Source organism: Ptiloglossa arizonensis, chromosome 9 (genome assembly GCF_051014685.1).
Source record: "Ptiloglossa arizonensis isolate GNS036 chromosome 9, iyPtiAriz1_principal, whole genome shotgun sequence".
NCBI classification, from domain to species: domain Eukaryota; kingdom Metazoa; phylum Arthropoda; class Insecta; order Hymenoptera; family Colletidae; genus Ptiloglossa; species Ptiloglossa arizonensis.
Window position 1 is genome coordinate 16806950 of NC_135056.1, and position 19520 is coordinate 16826469.

General features: G+C 48.2%; 1 protein-coding gene across 3 annotated transcripts in view; it reads left to right on the plus strand.

Moving 5' to 3' along the window:
• Positions 1–19520, plus strand: part of Slip1 (SLo interacting protein 1) — a 152867-nt gene that overhangs the window by 9710 nt on the left and 123637 nt on the right. The window lies entirely within an intron of this gene.

A 19520-nucleotide genomic window follows, 5' to 3' on the forward strand; every position in this document is an offset into this window, starting at 1 on the left:
TTCTCTTTCTCGTGCTCCGCCGCCTTAACGTTCGGTTCTCCCCACTCTCCTCTTCGCTCGCTCGTTGTTTCTTTCCTGCTGCTTTTTCCTTTCTTCCTTTCTTTCTTCCTATCCGTTCTTCGTTCCTTTCCCGCTGCATCGAGAGATCTACGGATCGTCGGTTAACGACCTTCTCTTTCCCAGCTGTCTGCCGATCGTCGAGAGATATTAGCGAGGATTTCTTTAATTCCCTCTAATACGTTGTCAGTCGTGTACGTCCGATTGGACAGGCACCTATGCGCGTCCGGGCCACCGTTTGTATTTGAATATACACGCGTATCCCATCGCCTACCGTTTCTATACGAACCGAGAACATTACCTTTACGATGTATCGTAAACTCTGGAGGCTTATGGACTCGATCGAAGATTTCTTCGTAAAAATGAAATACGTCTCGACGCGTTCAGCACGCGTGATACCGTCCGTACGTCGCTCTCGGAATCGTTTTCGTTAAAGAGATCGTCGGTCCCAGGGGTTTTCGCGATCGCTCTCGGGCCCGTGACGTCGTAGAGGGGATAAGACGGACGGACGGACGAAAGGTGGGGACGCTCGTCGAATCACGTGCTCGAGTGTACTCGCTCTTTTAGCTTCGCGGCTTTTCGCGCCGCTGTTTACATCGTTCGCGACCATAGTTGTAACTGGATAAATTGATACGGATACAGCTTGGTCCCGGCGCGTTGCATTTTTATCGATCCGTTCGGTCGCGCGATACGAGCTCGCGCGCCCGTAATAACACCGGTCGCCGTCGTAAGTTCGTCGGGACGTTTTAATTAAACGACCAACGGCTGCTTCTGTTCGCGAATATTAATCGCGTAATTTTGAGAAACAACGGTGGATATCGGACTCGTTACCGGACCATTTAAATCGTTTTCACGGCAACTGGCGAGTTCTCGTCCTCCTACGTGACTCTCCCCTTCCTCCGTGGTATCAGGTTGTTGCGGATTAAATGGCCGATTTCTTAATGAAATTTCCAATGATTGTAGCCTTATTGAAAGTTACATTTATTAAGCGGAATACGATCCGATAGGTTCGGTACAATTCGAGTACAGCGAAATAAAAGCACTCGCCAAGGGAATCTATATTTTATCGATTCGTTTGTACCTTGCGCTCTGGACTATCTTTAACGAATATTCTTTCTATAAACAAAAGCTTTCTCTTCGTGGAATACGACTCGGTACCACCTGTAAAAAATATTCTTTCTTCTAACGGAAAATTTTCAAATATCTTTCCTACAAAATGTGTAGAACACCGCAGACGATCATTTCGTCGTTCTTGCTTTTTTTTTTAGCAAAACAGTCGAAACATCTGTCGCATCGGTGCAGGGCTCGAAGCTTCACATCGATGCGCGATAAATGCCACCTGGTCGCACGATTCGTCGTGTTATCGAATCGCGAAGAGGTTTAAGCGGTCATTTCGTACGCGGTGTAATCCAATACCGTTAATCTTATCCGCGTTTCTTTTCTCTTTGGTTTTTATCGTTCTCGAAAGACCAGAGGTGGGCCCCGGGGCGCGTGTCGTTAAACGCTCGGTCGTTGCCCCGCCCCTCTGCTTTTTAGGCAACCAGTTGCGGGACGATCGTATCGTTTGCGGGATTATCGCAGTATTGTACAATGTTACGAGGCGACCATATCGATCCGTTTCAATCCAATGTTGCCATAGAACAACCGAGCGACTAAGGTCGGTGTTGATTAGATCTCGAAGCGTCAGCGCGATAAAGGCGGATGGTGCGGTTAGATACGGACAGACAGACAGACAGACAGACGTACATATAGACGGAGCGTCTCAAACAGAAATTAGAATCCGTCTACTACATAGTTAGACGCGGTTACGTTTCGGGATAATTAGTAATTACTGCAGCCAGTGGAGATTCGCTAATCTACCAGGAATTGGCATAGTCATCGCAGAGAACCAGACACCGAGAGTCGTGTCGCGAGGTCAAAAGAACCCGCGAGGGAAACGCGATTCCATCGCGGGGCCTCGTCAATGCCCGCCGCGGATTGTTACGGAGGCTGGGTAGTTTTTAGAAAAGAAACGAGAACAAATATTCCAATTTATCCAATTACCTCGAAACGATTCCAAGTAACGGAAGAAGCAATCTCCCACGGAGACTCTGAAGAAAACACTGTAACAAATATACGTAATTACGGTCGAACCCTGTTGAAAATTGTAAACTATTTATTCTCGTCGTTTTAATTTCACTTTTAAATTAAGGTTATCGAGCGGATGAACCGATCCACAGTGCACTAAGCGTGCGCGCGACGAACGTGGAATATATTTCGCGAATTAATGCAACGGTATTAATATTTCATTTCCCGATACACGGTGTCGATCGGGCATTCGATCGAAATTCGCAAAATTCGCAAAACTCGCAAACCCGGGTATCACCCTCGCTTCTCGTTTCCATCGCGATCTCTATTCTACGCGGTTTCTATTTACATCCGCTCCCGTGGACGCATTTTGCACCGATTCTCCCGTTGACGGTAACAATAAGTCAGCGGAACGCAGGACGTGTCTATCGCAGGGGGTTGGCGGAGAAATACGCGTGTACGTGATTCCGGGGACCGATTCCCCGTTACGCTTCTCGAATTACGTACGGTGTTTCCCGAAAGTGGCGTATGCAGCTGGCATAACCGAGACCGCCGGCCGTCACCAGCGTCGGGAAACAGTAGGAAAAGTCGTCGAGCGTTTAAGCCGGACGAGTGTATCGTGTGACCGTGGGTTTGCCCAGCCGGTTCTTTCTCGCGTCTCTCGTTTCAACGGCCAAAAAACTATACAAGTATTTTCTCTCTCGCACTCTCTCTCTCTCTGTGTATCCATCGCGTTTTCCAGCGTTACAAAGTCGATGCGCACGCGAAGAAACATTTATTATACCGACGGTTGCGGTGTTACTCCTCAGAGTTCACCACGTTGCCCGGTACCCCCACCCTTCTTCTTCTTTTTTTCACTCCCCCCCGTTCCACCGCACGGTTCTCGTACGGTGTAGCCAGGGTATTTGTACATATGTAGTTTGCAGCGGGCTGCAATTGGATATTTTTGGAGCGGGCGCTCTCCAGCGGTGCCGGGGCGACAATTTGTGGGCTCGACGGGTCGGCGAGCCAACGGGGGGCGATGGTTATTCTTTTAACCCCGTTTTCGAGCAGCCTCGCTTTCTCGAACGCGAACCATTAACGGCGAAAGTTGATAAAGGCCCGTACCCGGGAGCCACACCGCTTCGCACTTTCCGGGCATTTCCAAATTCCATTGTTTTAGACGCTCTAATCTTCTGCCTCGCTGTCAGCCCCCGTTACCCGCAGCTGTGGACCGCGCAGTGGCACCTTTTTCTTTTTTTTATATTATTTCTCTCTCCTCTTTTTTTTTAAACAATAGTGGAATTCTCGCCACCTTCGATATCCGAGTGTTTTTTTTCCCCTTCTTTCTTTTTTCTTCCGGATAAAATAGCATCGGCACCATTTCTTTTCGGAGATATCGCGTCCTCTTTCTCTCTCTCTCTCTCTCTCTCACGGTGATCGATCGTACGATTGTTTACGAAAAACGTTCGCTTTGAGGACACCGTGGGAGGATCGTTAAGAGTTCCGCGCTGGAACGATTCTAAATACAATTTCCAGCTTGTATTCCGAGCGATGCTCGGTTAATACGCCGCTGTAATATTGCCCGTAAAACGTTCGCGTAGCTAGGAAAATTCATTTACGTTAAAGGTCGAGGGACACTCGAAACTTTTTCGCGTTGTAGTAGTCGTTAAATTTTCAAGCGCGGAAAGCAGCAGCGGACGTTTTTAACGTTCCGTCGCGAGGAAACTAGCGGCGACATTATTCCGTGCACAAGAACAGAATTTAATAAGAACGTCTCGTCACCGTTTCTCGCTTTTCCATTTTCCACTTCCCCCCTTTCCCCTTGTACCACCCCTCCCCCGTTGTTCACCGTCGACCTTAAAATTTCCCTTAGCCGGACGCCGCGAGTGTATCCAATCGCGCTCAACCGGGTTGCAAATGAACCGAGAAATCGTTTAAACTCGTCGAACGATTCAAAGTCGGGCAAACGTCGCTCGCGCGATGCGTCCGACAGGTTAATTACATTTCCTGCTTTTCTTCGAGGCATCGTTAACGGACATCGATTCAACGAGTGGCAGCGTTCAACTTCGTTCAACGTTCCTCGCGACGGTTCGTGGACTCGTTGATAGTGTAATAATGCGTGTCGCGGGGCATAGATTCGTTCGGTGACAGAAAAGAAGGGAAACCAGGGGAGAAGAAGAAGAAAATGAGACACGGATACAGGGAGTGGGGTGATTCTGGACACTTCTCCGAGAAATCGGGACTGCACCACTCGGTTTAACGACCGTCGTTTCGGCCCGTTTTCCACGGGTCTAAACGTCGCGATCGAGCGAAATTATCATTTTGCAATCGTTCCTCGGTGCAACGAACCTATACATATTTATATCGTACTCGTGTCGGGATTTCGCGGTAAGTTCTTGCGTTTTCTAACACGTTCGTTGCCGCGTGACCCGACGACAGGTCGCATCTTTTTTCGATAATTAATCTCGAGTCACGTGAAAAGAGTCGAGAAAATTTACACGTTATTTTATCGGTAACTTGCTCCGGGAAATAATTTGAATTAAATTGGAAAAGTTTCGAATTACCAACAGCCCTCTAGTTGGTATTTCGTGAAAATATTCCGGTACTCGACCCGTTGGGAGAGTGTATTAAAATAATTATTGTCCGCGCTAGAAAATTTCCGTTCGGTAAAATTCGTACGTTTTAACGATCGAAGAAGAGAAGTCGAACCGGTGTATTTTTTAAATTCGTTCAAGTTAGTCGAGGAAGAGGTTGGAACGCGTTAGAAGTACGATTAACGTAAGGGTACCAAACGAGAACCTTGTGGCGCATCAGACGGTACGTTAATTATTCCGAAGGTATGGTTCGGTCAAAGGTGGCCAATGTTGAATCCAATTTACGATAATGTAATCCCGTATTGAACAGTCTCGATATAAGTGCGCACTGTACGATCGTCTCTAGGAAATTCGTTTGCAAAGTCTCGTACGGCGAACCAGTCGTTCTCGAACGTTTCGAAGGCGCCATCGCGAAAGAACGCCCGTCTACGCGGAACTTGTTCCCGGTCAAAGGATCCGAAGAAAAGTACGATGGAAGATCTACTACCGAAAGTCGATAAACATCGACGAGAAACACATTATTCGTGTCCCGTTTGGACAGTAGGGCACCGTTCCTCTGTCTCGGAAAATACCGATCGGAAGAGTTACACATCCAGTTGGAAAACAAAGTAAGTTTCGAAGCCACCGTCCGTATATTTCAGAACCATTAGAGAGCAAACCGATAAATTTCACCGACCGGGTTGTATTGTATTTGCGAAACATTCGACCCGGATTCCCGGACTCGACCAGCCCGAGGGCCGAAGAAGACTCTCGAGTGTTCGGCGACGTTACCGCGGGCGCGATGGCTACGTAGCCGAGCTAGAACTCGGAGAAATAGGTCGGCCCGATTACCGTCACCTGGGAACGAAGAATCGAGAATAGAAAGAAGAAGGAACGCATCCACGCGCCCTTCCTCGCTCGCTCGCACGCTCGCACGCTCGTTCCCGTCGTTCACGCTCCCGCGGATGCATTAATCGTCTTTATTACGAGCGTCGGGGAACCACGGGGTATACCCGGTTATTCAGTAACTATATTCGAACGCGAAATCATTAAATAAAGTGGGCTTAACGAATGCACAAGTGTGTAATCGTTGCGCCTCTCGCGCCCACGTTTACACGTATAGGTGGATCGTAGGAACACGCGGGGTCCTTAGTCGCGTTGGCTCGCAACGAACGAACCAAACCCCCCTCGTGGCGCGCGCGACACCCTCGAATCGCGTCAAATTAATTTCGTCGAGCGTCCGTGCCTTCCATTATCGCGTGTATTCCCGCGGAACGGGAGAGAACCCGCCGCGCGAATATAAGAGGAAGCGGACGGAAAGCTATTCCCCGAGCCATTTTCAGTCCTCGATTATCTCGCGCGTCGACGAGCTGCCTGCCACTGCTTACCGCGTACGCTCGGAGATTCCCCGCTCGGTCCTCTCCTCTCACCGGTCGGTTCCTACCCCCGCCCCGCGACTAATAGAAAAACTTGCGATTTTAATTGTAAGCGGCACGACGACGGTACGCGTCGCCGCTAATTTTCGTACACGACGAGCTGTCGTTTACAACGCGCGCACACGCGCACGCACGCACGGGGATTCCTCGCACTGTTCCGCTCTTTAAGCCCCTCACCCGCGACTAATAGAAAAACTCGAGATTTTAATTGTAAACGACGCGGTGGTACGCGCCGTCGCTAATTCTCGAACACGACGAGCTGTCGTTGTTCCCAACCTACGCTCCGAGATTTTCCACGCTGTACCGTCCTTGTTGGCAAACCTGCCTACAAGCCCCGCGACTAATAGAAAAACTTGCGATTTTAATTGTAAACGACACGGTACGAGTCGTCGTTCATTTTTGACCACGTCGAGCTGTCGTTTACAATTTACACTCGGAAATTTCTCACGATGTACCGCGATTGGTAACTTTGCCCGTGATTAGGAGCAAAACGGGGGATTTTAATTGTAAACGACACGGTACGCGACGTCGCTAATTTTTTACTACGTCGAGCTGTCGTTTCCAACGTACACTCGGAAATTCCTCGCGATGTGTACTTCTGTCGATGTGTACCAACGCGATTGGTACTCCTGCCGATGTGTACCAACGCGATTGGTACTCTTGTCCATTACTGATAGAAAAACTTGGGATTTGAATCGTAAACGACATAGTATTCGTCGTTGTTAATTTTCGAATACGACGAACTGTCGATTTCCCTATACACTCGGAGATTCCTCGCTATATTCTCCGATTGGTAACCCTATCTATAATTAATAGAAAAACTTAGAATTTTAATCGTAAACGACATAGTATTCGTCGTCGTTAATTTTCGAATATGACGAACTGTCGATTTCGCTATACCCTCGAAGATTCCTCGCTATATACTCCGATTGGTACCCCTGCCCATGATTGATAGAAAAACTTGGAATTTTAATCGTAAACGACATAGTATACGTCGTCGTTAAATTTCGAACAACGAACTGTCGTTGATTTCGCTCTACACTCGGAGATTTCTCGCTATATACTCCGATTGGTACCTCTAGCCACGACTGATAGAAAAACATGGCGATTTGAATCGTGAGCGACACGGTACGCGTCGTGGTTAATTTTCGAAAAGTTCGAAATCCCCGGGCCGTTCCTCCGGAAGCTGGAAACGACGAGCGCGGTAGAGCCGACCGTTGGATCCGGTTCTCTCCTTCCTTCGACGACAGGGGCTTCTCACTCGATTTGTAGTTCGCGATGCAAATCCACTCCGCGAGTCCATCGACTCTGGTTTACCTCTGTCCGCTCGTGGCCCTCCTCGCGTCCCTCGTCCCTCGCGACAGTTCGCGGCGGAGCACTCGACGTGTCGGGTTTTACATCCGCGAGTACGGTTACCGGAATTTATGCCGTTTATACGGGGTGTCCTGCTCGAAACCGCGTAACAGTCGGGCACGCGCGATATGGAAGAGAAGTTTCACTCGGTGGACCTCGAATACCAGTCGAGGAAAGTGGTCTTGCGTCCGAGTAGCTCGGAATCTTTTTTAATCTAAACGAGACTAAAAAGGAAAGAAGCTTTAACGCAAAGGAACAATGACTGAAACTTCTTTCCTATAATCAACTACAATGATACAAATTCGTGCGACACCGTGTTGGTCTACAATGGTCCGCGAAATACATCTCGTAAGTATTTCTAAAGTAAGACCCTCGTCGACAAAGTCTTAATTTTGTTTAAATATCTTCTTATTTTTCACGCAAGTGTATCACCCCTTGCGCTTATTTAACACCGTGACTTCGATCGGTTAATCGTTCGTAAACTCTTTCGAACGCCAAGATACACGCGAGATCGCTTATCGCAGCCGTATTTATTAATCGCGTTCGCCGAATAGGGGTTTCACGGTTACGCGGCGCACCGATCGGCTAAACGCTTATAAACGCCCGCAGCACGCAGAGGGTTAACGGGTTAATTGTATTTCATCGATTAACGGTATTGTACGCGTATTCGGCTAACCGTAACCATATTATCGGTATACACGGGTATCAAGAGCTTTGGTCCTCGACGGTGCTGAAACGGACAAGATAGCCGATCAATGGTATCGATGGACCGGGAATTAGTCGTAACGTTGGTCCGCGACGTGCTCGCGCATCGTATTTCGAGAACGATTGCCGGCGTCTCGGCGACGATTCCTCTCGCTGCTGGACAGAGTGGCTCGAACGTCTGGAGTGGGAGGGGCCAGACACGGGGGCACCCTTTTCGCGTTGGTATACAGAAAGGATGCCCGCTGGAAGGCTGTCGCCGCGAAATGAATATTCAGACAGCGTCTACGGCGTCGCGGCGTGCTTTCGAATATTCAGCGTGCGCGGGCCGCCGCGCGAAATACGCGTACGCGCGCAACCGTGTAATACCACCGATCGAGCGAAATGCACTTTTCTTTTATCGTTCGCAAAGCCGCAACTCGGAAGAAACGGGGGGAGAACGCTCGCTGGAGTTTGCAGACGTGTCCATTAATTTTTGCCGTTTAAGGGAAATACCGTACGGTACAAATCCCTCTCTTCTTGTTTTTTCTTCTTTTTTTTCAACGATGGTTATTCATCGCAACGTACGGGTAAACATCCCGCGTTTCCTATCCTTGATTCGTGCTATTAAATCGTGGTAATTGCGATCGAAAATATAATAATTTCAAACCGCGAGAGAGCTTTCCATGGCCCCGAGCTTTTCTCAATAGCGGGGGTGAAATTAGTACTTTTCTCGATGCAACGTCACGATCGAGGTCGAAATAACTTTTACACGAAAAAATTTTCCTCGTTCGGTTTCAATTGCATCCGAGTCGAGTGTTTTTTTTAAAGAGACGGTTGATAAAACCATACGCGTTATTTCGATACTGGTTGGAGCGAACAATTTCTCGTTTCAATGGCGAAGAAACGGGACCGTGTGTCTTTCGAATACCGCGTTTCGAAACGATTCGTTCGTCGGTTCGTACGATTAGTCGTAACAAACCTTGTTCCACTCTTCGTTACGACATTCTTCTTTCCCGAAGAGTTTGAATCCCAGTTCGGACAAGGACGAGCAATTTTGCTAAAATTCGTCCGGTGGAGTCCCAAGGAAGTGGAACCGTGCACGTTTCGAATCCGCGTACCGTGAAGAGGGCACTCTCTTCCCGATGTCGAGTGTCGCCGGAATTGTTCGACCAGAGACTAGAAGCAGCCAGGGGGTGTGATGTTGCGCGGGTAAAGTAGGTCGAGGACCTGGAATAAAATCGTTTTCTGGCTGGAACTCTTGGCTTCGAACGAGACGCCGCGGCGTCGGGGCTCACGAGGGTTCTTAGGAAGTTCCGGTTGAACCGCAAGCGGGGAAATAGGGATGCGGAAGGACGACACGCGGAGGAGAATGAAGAGGTCGACTAATCGGATCAGCCTGGTGTGTGTCGACGTTTCGAGTACGCGTCGCGGCGCTCCGGAACTCGGAAAGTACTTCGATCCTTGCCTCGGCAGCTTTGCCGGCATAGTTGCCGAATTATGTTGTAATCGCGTTAACATTCCGCGGCGTGCTCTCCGCCTTAAGGTCTACGCGTATTCCGCGACGTTTGCGTCCCAGGTAGCCCCCAGTCGAGTCTCGAGATTCGAGTGTCTCGAAAAGCAAAGAGGTGGGGACAAAGAGAGCAGGGAGGGGAAGGGGACACCTCCCTTTATCCTTCTTCTTCGTGTTTCCTTGTCCGTGACACGGTCGCGAGACGTTTCGGCGCCTATCGTCGTCCCGCGTAAAAAGAAACCAGCGAACAAATGAAATTCCGACGCGAGACACGCCTCTCTGTTCCTGACGGAGGACCGCTGTCGAGACAAATATTTTGCCCGCTCAAGGCCACTCCTATCCACCGCGTCGCGTGCAATCTTCGCCCGCGACGCGAGACAATTTTATAATAATCGTGCCGGTTTTTATTACACCGCGAATCGCGCGACGCTCACGGAGACACTCGCCCGGTATTCAAACGGAGATAAAAGTTTCGGGTAAACGGATGAAAGAGGAGCGAACGAATTCCAGAAACGCGCGTAAATGGAGTTTTATTGTACTCTTCCGCGGTAAACGCACCGCGGCACGGATACGCGAAAATGTAAAGACGATTTTACGAGTTACGAAGATTCCACGCGCGCGGGCTGGGAATAATCGTAGTTGCGAATAGTCGCGGTATTCGAAACACGTACTTTCGGAACTCTCGGAAATTTAATATTCTTCTTCTTTCTAACCGGTCCGTGAATCTTTTTAAGCGGATACGGTGTACCCGGAAAGCGTGTTTGTAAATTTTGCGTCGCAGCGAGATTTGAGTTTGTAGTCCAGACCGGATCGAAAGTCTTACGCACGAGGGCGTCGTTTAGGGCGTGCCGGTGGCACGGAGTCGCGGTCTGGTGAGCCAACAGAGACTAAAAAGCGACTGTACCGTGCTTGGGTTTCGAGGAAAGATATTAGCGTAACTTTCATTCCACGGTACAAACTTTTGCACGTTTGATATTTTTTTCGAGAGCGATCTGACAACGTATCGATATGCAAGGGCGTTGATTACACGTAGTTGTGGTCTTGTAAGCCAGTAGGAACTAGAAAGCGACTGTACCGTGCTTGGGTCTCGAGGAAAGATATTAGCGTAAGTTTCAGTCCACGGTTCAAACTTTTGTACGTTTGATATTTTTTTCGAGAGGGATCTGACAACGTATCGATATGCAAGGGCGCTGATTACACGTAGTTGTGGTCTTGTAAGCGAGTAGGAACTAGAAAGCGACCGTACCGTGCTCAGGTTTCGAGAAAAAGAATCTCGAACAGATATTAACGTAAGTTTCTTTCCACGGCCTGTGCAAATATTTACACACGTCCAATATTTTTTTCAAATACAATCTGACAACGTATCAATGCGCAAGGACGCTGATTACACGAAGTCGCGGTCTTGTAAGCGAGTAGGAACTAGAAAGCGACTGTACTATGCTCGGGGTTCGAGAAAAAGGATCTCGAACAGATATTAACGTAAGTTTCTTTCCACGGCCTGTGCCAACTTTTACACGCGTCCAATATTTTTTTCAAATACAATCTGACAATGTATCGAAGCGCGAGGGCGCTGATTACACGTAGTCGCGGTCTTGTAAGCGAGTAGGAACTAGAAAGTGACTATACTCGGGTATACTATGCTCGGGTTTCGAGAAAAAGGATCTCGAACAAATATTTCTTTCGTAAGTTTCTTTCCACGGCCTGTGTAAACTTTTACACGCGTCCAATATTTTTTCAACCGCGATCTGACAACCTATCGACGCGCGAGGGCCCTGATTACACGTACTCGCGATCTTGTAACCGAGCGGAAACTAAAAAGCGACCGTACCGTGCTTGAATTTCGAGAAAATATACCAGCGCGAGTTTCATTCCACGGTCCAAACGTTAGCACGTTTAACATATTTTTCCAACGCGATCTGACAACGTATCGATGCACGAGGACGCTGATTACACGCCCTTGAAGTCGGAGTTTGCGGTCTTGTAAGCGAGCCGAAACTAGAAAGCGACCGTGGCGCGCGTTTCGTTGCCCACGGGTTTCGAAAAACAGATCTCGAACGGATATTAGCGCAAGTTTCTTTCCACGGTTCGTGCAAACATTTTCACGCGTCCGATATTTTTTTTCAAACGCGATCTGACAACGTACGGTCGCGCGAGGGCGTCGAGACGCGTCGGTTGTACGAAGTCGCGTACGAACGAGCCGAAACGAAAAAGCAGCGACGATGCGCGTCTCGGCGCTCTCGTAGCACCGTCGAGAGTATTTTGCGCGGAGGTTACGGGGGTCGACGATGGCGGAGGGATGAGGCAGAGAGCAGGGTGGCTCCGGGGGCGAGCGTAGAAAAGCGGACTGTCCGGTGGTGCGTTGAATGTGCGGCATTCATCGAGAAGAGGCTCGTGGCTCGGCGGAGGCAGGCCGAGAAAAAGCGGAAAGATAGCATCGCCGTTTGAAACGATTTAAAAGGAAGCGAGAAACCACTCGCCGCGCGGTCCCCTGCTCCCGCGCCGCGGGACGAGATCGCGTTCGATATCTTTGTAGCCGGCGTATAATTAATCCGAATTTTCTATCCTTCTTCGTGCACACCGAGAGGTGAGCGTTGAACCGAAGGCCATCACCCTTGACCCTTCCCAACCGACGTTTCGTTCACCGGCCGATTAATCGCGCGACACTCGCTCGTTCGGACGATGATAAAATATTCGTCGCGGCGACCGTAACGATCGATCGTTTCCGTACGCATTCGTATAATTAAAATAATTCCAAACTCCGCCTCGTAAAGAGAGAGAGAGAGAGAGAGAACACGCACACGATCAAACATATAGGCAAACATTTGCCCCGATGGTTTATTCGAGTATTCTTTACACGCTGCGGCCGTGTCGCACCGCACCGGGACCGATATCCTTGTTACGCGTAACGCCGATATCAACGATCGGGATGGTAATTAAACCGTGATCAATGTCCACGTTAAACATCGGAATTAAGAGCGGGGGTAGACCGGAAGGTTTAAAAACCTATCTCCTGTGGTGCATTGTCTGCAGGGATGCGACGAGACAGAACGCAGCCTCGTACTCTGAAAGAACGTTCTTTGAGAAAAACAGGTTGCTCTTGAGCTCGCGCAACTCTGACCGAGCACGACCAATTTGTCACTCGAGGAGGTATAGACGGAGCGAGGTTCGTTGTTTAACGTCGAGATTCTAAAGTTTGAAATTATTACTGACACGAATCCACTCGCAGAGGTTACCACGTTTGGAAGTTTGCGTTTTAAAACGTAAACGGTCGAAACGGTTCCGGAAATAACCCTTCCGATCGGTCACGTATCGGTTACGATAGAAAACGCAAGCGTTACGGATGTAACCGTTCTTTTAGTTGTTGTCACGGTTCGGAAAATCGTTTTCATTTACCACGAAATTGTATTTCGACGGACAGTTCCTCTCAGGATGTGAATGACCCTTTTGTTGCGCGACGCGCGATCACTATAGTCATCGATTGCCCGTTGCGTACCAAGAGCGACTACGGTCCTTCACCGCAAACCAAATGCTACAGGTTATAATTTTGACGTTGGTCTACGTGTGCAGCCAGTCCGGGCAGAGGTCTACGCCCTATAAATTGCAATATTATGGACAATACGGGAATTTCGATAATCCTATGGGTATTAAATTGTAGCCTTGTTTGCGCAGCTGCGCGCACCTAACGCTACGTGCTGCATAGGCGTTTTTTTCACTGGACTCTGCCCGTGGCGAACGGCTTAAAGGTCGATTCACAAGATCCGTCGCATTGGTGGCTTTTCCGCGTAAATCGGTTCGCATTTCGAACAATTAAGTGTCTTTTAACGGATGGTTCCCATCGGTCGGGAGAAAGGTTCAACGTTTTCCAGTGTAACCAGTGTCTGGGACGTCCATTGAAGTTCGTACCAACGCGTTATCAATAGACTGTTCCACGGCGGTTGACAGGCGGTTGACTACGAGAGATGCGATTCGTTCGATGGCTTCCCTCGAATACAATTTATTTCGTAGTATTCTCGATCGAAGCGACGAGCAACGATACGTCGAAAAGCTCTCCTAGACTCGCCCTGTACGTAGAAGCAGCGGTACACGGTTCGAGAACTCGTGAAAAAAAAAAAGAAAAAAAAAGGATCGGTCGATTTTTCCCCCCGGTGGCGAGTACGCGAACGATTTTGATCATTTACAACTGGAAACGTTCGGTTAAAAATACTCGTAGGTCGAGCTAGTCATAAACGATCGTTAATCGTTCGAAATTGTAATTCCCGTGGCGCGAGCAACAGCGCGGCTCCACAAATCAGCCGCTGTCAGTTGGTTGCGTGCACGAGACGGACGAGGATTAATTCTTTCGTTCGACGAGTATTCGATATCCCGGCTCGCGAGCTCGAATCGTGTGTCCGGACAGCTGCGGTCGGCCGTCTGTTTTCTTTCTACGCGCAGACTGTCGCGCACAGGCCCACCGTCGACGGTTTTCCTGTATCGAATAAATCGCGACGCGACTCTCGATTTCGTTGACCGCAGCTCCCGGTACGCCGGATGCGACGTTTTGAATAAAACACGCGAGACCGATCAGAGTTTCGCGGTCCGCGGCTGATTCGCCGACATACCGACCGTTGAGTGATTTCGACGGGTAACGAGAGAGAGCGAGGACGCGAGAGCAAGATAGATAGATAGATAGAGAGAGAGAGAGGAGAGAGGGATACACAAAGGACGGAACGAGGAATGGGGGACGACGGGCAAAGGGGACTCGTTTCGAATTAAACGAATAGGCAGTCGACGCGTTAGTGGGCTAACGAGCATTCGGTTACTCGAAAGGCAATTCGCGTGCAGTCGATTAAACGATGCGTCACAGTCGTCGTTCGACAATGTAACTACGGAGAGGATCATCCGGATGCCGGGCCAATCGCGTAACGGGCCCGTTTTCCGTTCCTTGTTCTCCGTTGCCTTTGACTTCGATCGAAACTCGTCCCTCCACCATCCCCGCGCTCGATCGTAAACCACCACCCGCTCCGACCGGTACACGCGTCGATGGGACACTGATTTTTTCCGGAACTCGTAAATCGTTCTTACGGTGGATTAATTTTATTAGACGGATGGTCGTTCCCGTGGAATTGCGAGCAAGAAGTATCCGTGAGGACAATCGTTGGAAAACTCTAGCGAAAGGATCGAGTGTAATTTAAACGCACGTAAAACGAGAAAGGGAGAGAGAAAGAGAGAGTACCGAGGAAATTTTACTTTTCGGTGTGTAATGGATCGCGGTCGCTAAGATCGTTTTGTTCCTTTGTTCAACGCGGACGCTTAGAAGCGTTTGTTCAACGAGTGCACTGTACGAGCTGAATACCTTCCTTTCTGCGACGGAATTTTTCGCTCTAGAATTTTCTTACGGTATATTTTCTACCCCTCTATAGTCCTTTCGGGCGTACGTTTAAGACAGACTTTATTATTACCACTGATTTCTCACTACCTTGTCATTCTTTCTCTCTTCATATTTGTTATATTATCTTCACTCTCCTCTGTGTCTCTTTCTTATTCCCATGATTTACTATCTTATACATATACCAAAGTGTTATCCGCAATTACTATTGTATCTCGAAGGTATAATTTTCAAGAAAAAGCTAACTCGACCTATCCCCCTAAAGTTTGCGTATTAAAGTATCTCAGTGTCCCAAGATCCTCCCGATCGGTTTCGAGTATTCGTCAGCCGTCAGAGGTTGCCTCGTCTCTTCGTCTTCGTCGTTGTTTTCCTCCTCGCGAGCTTGAGAGGGAAACGCGAAACGCGGAGGCAAATGGAGGAAAAACGAAAGAGAAACGAGGGGATTGTTGTTCCGAGCAGCCGCGAAATGGTTTATGGGCTCGCGCGTAACTCGCGCGCCCTCCGCGTTCCTTTCCTACCCTTTTTGTTTCACCGAGTCCTTTTTCTTCGCTCGTCTCTTTGTTTACCGCGGAAGGCGCGTGCACGCGGCGGAGCATAACCGAGCGTGGTCGTAAAGCGCGGAGCGGGCCGGGCGCCGCTTCCAATTGTTTTTACAAGTCGCTCAAACGGCTGCCAGCGTCGATTCACCCAGCGACGCCGTCGGGACGACCGCGAAACGAGCATTTCCGACGACGACGACGACGACGACCACGACCACGACCACGACGACGACGACGACGACCACCACCACGCTCTCCTTCGGCTTACGCGTCGTTCGTCTGCGATAAACCAACGACGAAAACGAGAGACCGACGACTTTCTCGCGAAATCGAAGCCCTCCCCGCTTACGAGCTACAGATTTGGTCCGATCGACGATCATAGAATCGGGGAAGATGTTTTCACAATGGATGTTGACGGTATTATCTCGTATCGAGATTTAGACACGGTTGTTTTAGTATTATAGTAACAAGATAAACCAACGATGAAAACGAGAGACAAATTATTTTCTCGCGAAATCGAAGCTCTCCCCGTTTACGAGCGACCGATTTGGTTTCATTGACGATCATTGAATCGGGGAAGATGTTTTCACAATGGATATTGACGGTATTATTTCGTATAGAGATTTAGACACGGTTGTTTTTAATAGTAACAAGATGAACCAACGATGAAAACGAGAGACAAATTATTTTCTCGCGAAATCGAAGCCCTCCCCGCTTACGAGCAACCGATTTGGTCCGATCGACGATCATAGAATCGGGGAAGATGTTTTCACAATGGATATTGACGGTATTTTCTCGTATCGAGACTTAGACACGGTTATTTTTAATAGTAACGAGTTTCCCCTTTGTTCTGTTTCAATTATTTACATCACGCGTCGTTCGTTTACGATAAATTAACGACGAAAACGAGAGACCGACGACTTTCTCGAGAAATCGAAGCCCTCCCCGCTTACGAGCTACCGATTCGGTCCGATCGACGATCATATAATCGGGGAAGATGTTTTCACAATGGATATTGACAGTATTATTTCGTATAGAGATTTAGACATGGTTGTTTTTAATAGTAACAAGATAATCCAACGATGAAAACGAGAGACAAATGATTTTCTCGCGAAATCGAAGTTCTCCCCGCTTACAAGCAACCGATTCTGTCCGATCGAATTGGGGAAGATATTTCTACAACGGACATTAACAGTATTATCTCGTATCGAGAAGTCATTTCTTTTTTTTTTTTGATGAAAATGAAACACAATTATTTTAGAGTGTATAAACATTTTATGAAATTATATATTCTCCTTTTTCGAAAACGATTCACGTTAATAATTTCCAATAGCATCGATCTAGTCACACTTTCGTGAAGATGGTACCGAAGAATATATTGGGTTGTTCATTTTCCAAAATGAGTAATATACAATTTAATATAATGTTTATACACTCTAAAAAAATCATATTTCATTTTCACCAAAAAAAAAAAAAAATGAAACGACTTTCCGAACAACCCAATACAAATGAAAATTTATACTCTCGCTCGCCTCTATCGTTTAACGAGAACTCTACTAAGTGCGAGCGAGAGGGAGAATCAACGAGCGAGTCTCGCATTACTTGTGAGAAATTTTCATTCGTGCATTCTTTGGTATCGTCTTCGCGAAACTATGACCAACGAACGTATTTCCTTGAGAATTAACAGCACAATACCATAAAATACGTACATTGACGATACTTCGTCGTATATAAAAGTCTCGATAGCGCGCAGTGTACCTATAGTTAGACTCGTGTTCGAATTCACTTTCCTCGAGAAGAATCTCGTTGATCCATTGTCAATACTTCAACGAAGATGACAAATATAACGTACCGCTGTTGGCAGAGGGTCGTAACGGAAGACGTTGCAGCCTCGTCGTAAAATCTGTCACGTTCCGGAGAAACGGTAGAAATCTCCGTTCAGTTTCGTAATACGAAAATTGAAAGGCAATTACTCCTCGCGATCGAACGCACCATCGTTCGTTCGTTGGTTCGTTCGTTCGTTCGTTCGTTCGTTCGTTCGTCTCGATATTTTTCGTTGGATCACAGTCGCGTCGGTTCGTTGCACGATAAAATCGTTTCGTGTCTCCGTTTCGCTATGGACGTCCGCTAATTCCGCGATTCTGCCGCGCGACGCGCCCATAGTCTCGCTCGTCTCCAACGGCGCCGATAAAATCGACGACCAGCGTCGTTAGCTCGGAAACGAGTTACGCCGTCGCCGGTTCTAAGCGCGATTCGCGTTTCAAAGCCTTGTCGATTATCGGGCGGGGGGTGGGTGTTTCTAGGCAGAGGTGGAGGAGGGGTGTTGGGGGACGGGGGACGAGGAGCACCGCTTAATTGCACAGTCGTGTCGGGTCTCCGTGTCGGCGCGCTAATCGATTGGATTTCTTAGCCAAACTTTCTCCTACGGCCGATTCCTTCGGCGCGATAATAACTCCGACGCCGGAAACGGGAGAATAAATTAGTGGAGGACGCGGAGAGAGAGAGAGAAAGAGAGGAAGAGGGAGAGTGGAGATCTGAGGCGGACTTTTCGGATCGAGTCGTTACGAAACGATCGTTTCGTCGCTCGGCAATATTACTCGTTGATAACGACTCGAAATCTCTTCCCGTGCTTCCAGCTCGCTACGAAGAAACGACTTCGTAGCTAGACGAGGGGGGGGTGCGGTGCGAGCTGAGTAAAGGGGAGAGCGCGACTTTACGCGCGCGAGACCCCACGAATTCACGAAACGTATCGACGATCGTTTCCTCGCGCGATTTGTCATCAACGAGACGCCACCGTGGACGCGTTTCGTAGCGACAAATGGGTCTGCTTTTCTTTTCTTCTTTTTTTTTCTTTTCGAGGGGGACGTATCTCTTTAAACGGGGTACGAGAACATTCGCAGGGGATACTCTAGATCCTAGATTGTACCCGAGAGTCTAACGAGGACACGGTCCTCGATTAATCAAACTCGACAAGGAAACGTGTACCCCGAGCCGGGAGCGCAAATGCCGTCTGGTATGGACCGGCTATTTTTCAATTAAATTAAAGAGTATTAAATATTCTACTTACGCGATCGAGACGAGGAGAACGTGGTTTTTATGCGGAATTCAAAAAAAAATAAAAAAAAAAAATAAAAGAGAGGGAACTTGGCAGACTTCCATGCGTCTACATACTACGGGTAGACGCATTCTGTAGGTTTAATGTCGGAGTAGAAATTCCACACATTTTCGTACGTCTGGTTATCGAACGAAATTTTACAATCGCTTGTGTTCGACGTAATTGATGAATTTCCGTTCGATTCGCGATCCGGTGACGGTTATCGATCGTTGTTGTAGTAAGTTTACGTCCCGAGCTTACTTCGCGTACAGTGTACCGAACAGTTGCGTAAATTATTAAGTCTGGGTTTAAATACTCGCTCGGGAGCAACGAATGGTATAATACTCGGCGTCCCTAAATTCATTCATGAAATAACGACGTATTACCTTTTGATGGGTGGGTCCGTTCAAAGACTTTTGCGCAGCGCTGTATGATACGTTTTCTGGTTAAGGATACGTCTACGGTGCGGCAACATTCCGTTGTAGAATACACTCGAAACCCTTGAAAAGGGTCGATCTTGAAGTTTGCTGCTCGCTGTCGGAAACAACGTGAATGGAACGTGCACGTTGGTCTATCTATGTTTGAAAGCAAATAAACGCGTGCTTCTGTAGCGGGTGTTCGTTTTCGAGAGGATGGGAACCCATTCCGTATATCTTCTACCGCCTATATACTGTCGTGTCTACAAATAGCGAGAATCTTTTTCTATTTTGCTTTCTTTCTTCCTTTTTTCTTTCGTCTAGCGTATTAACTCGTCCACGATCCACGAAATACATTTCGATTCTTTCATTCGGTGCTCGAGATCGATTACAGACGCTGTTCGTAATCTTCGAAGCATTGTTCAAACGGTAAACGAAACACGG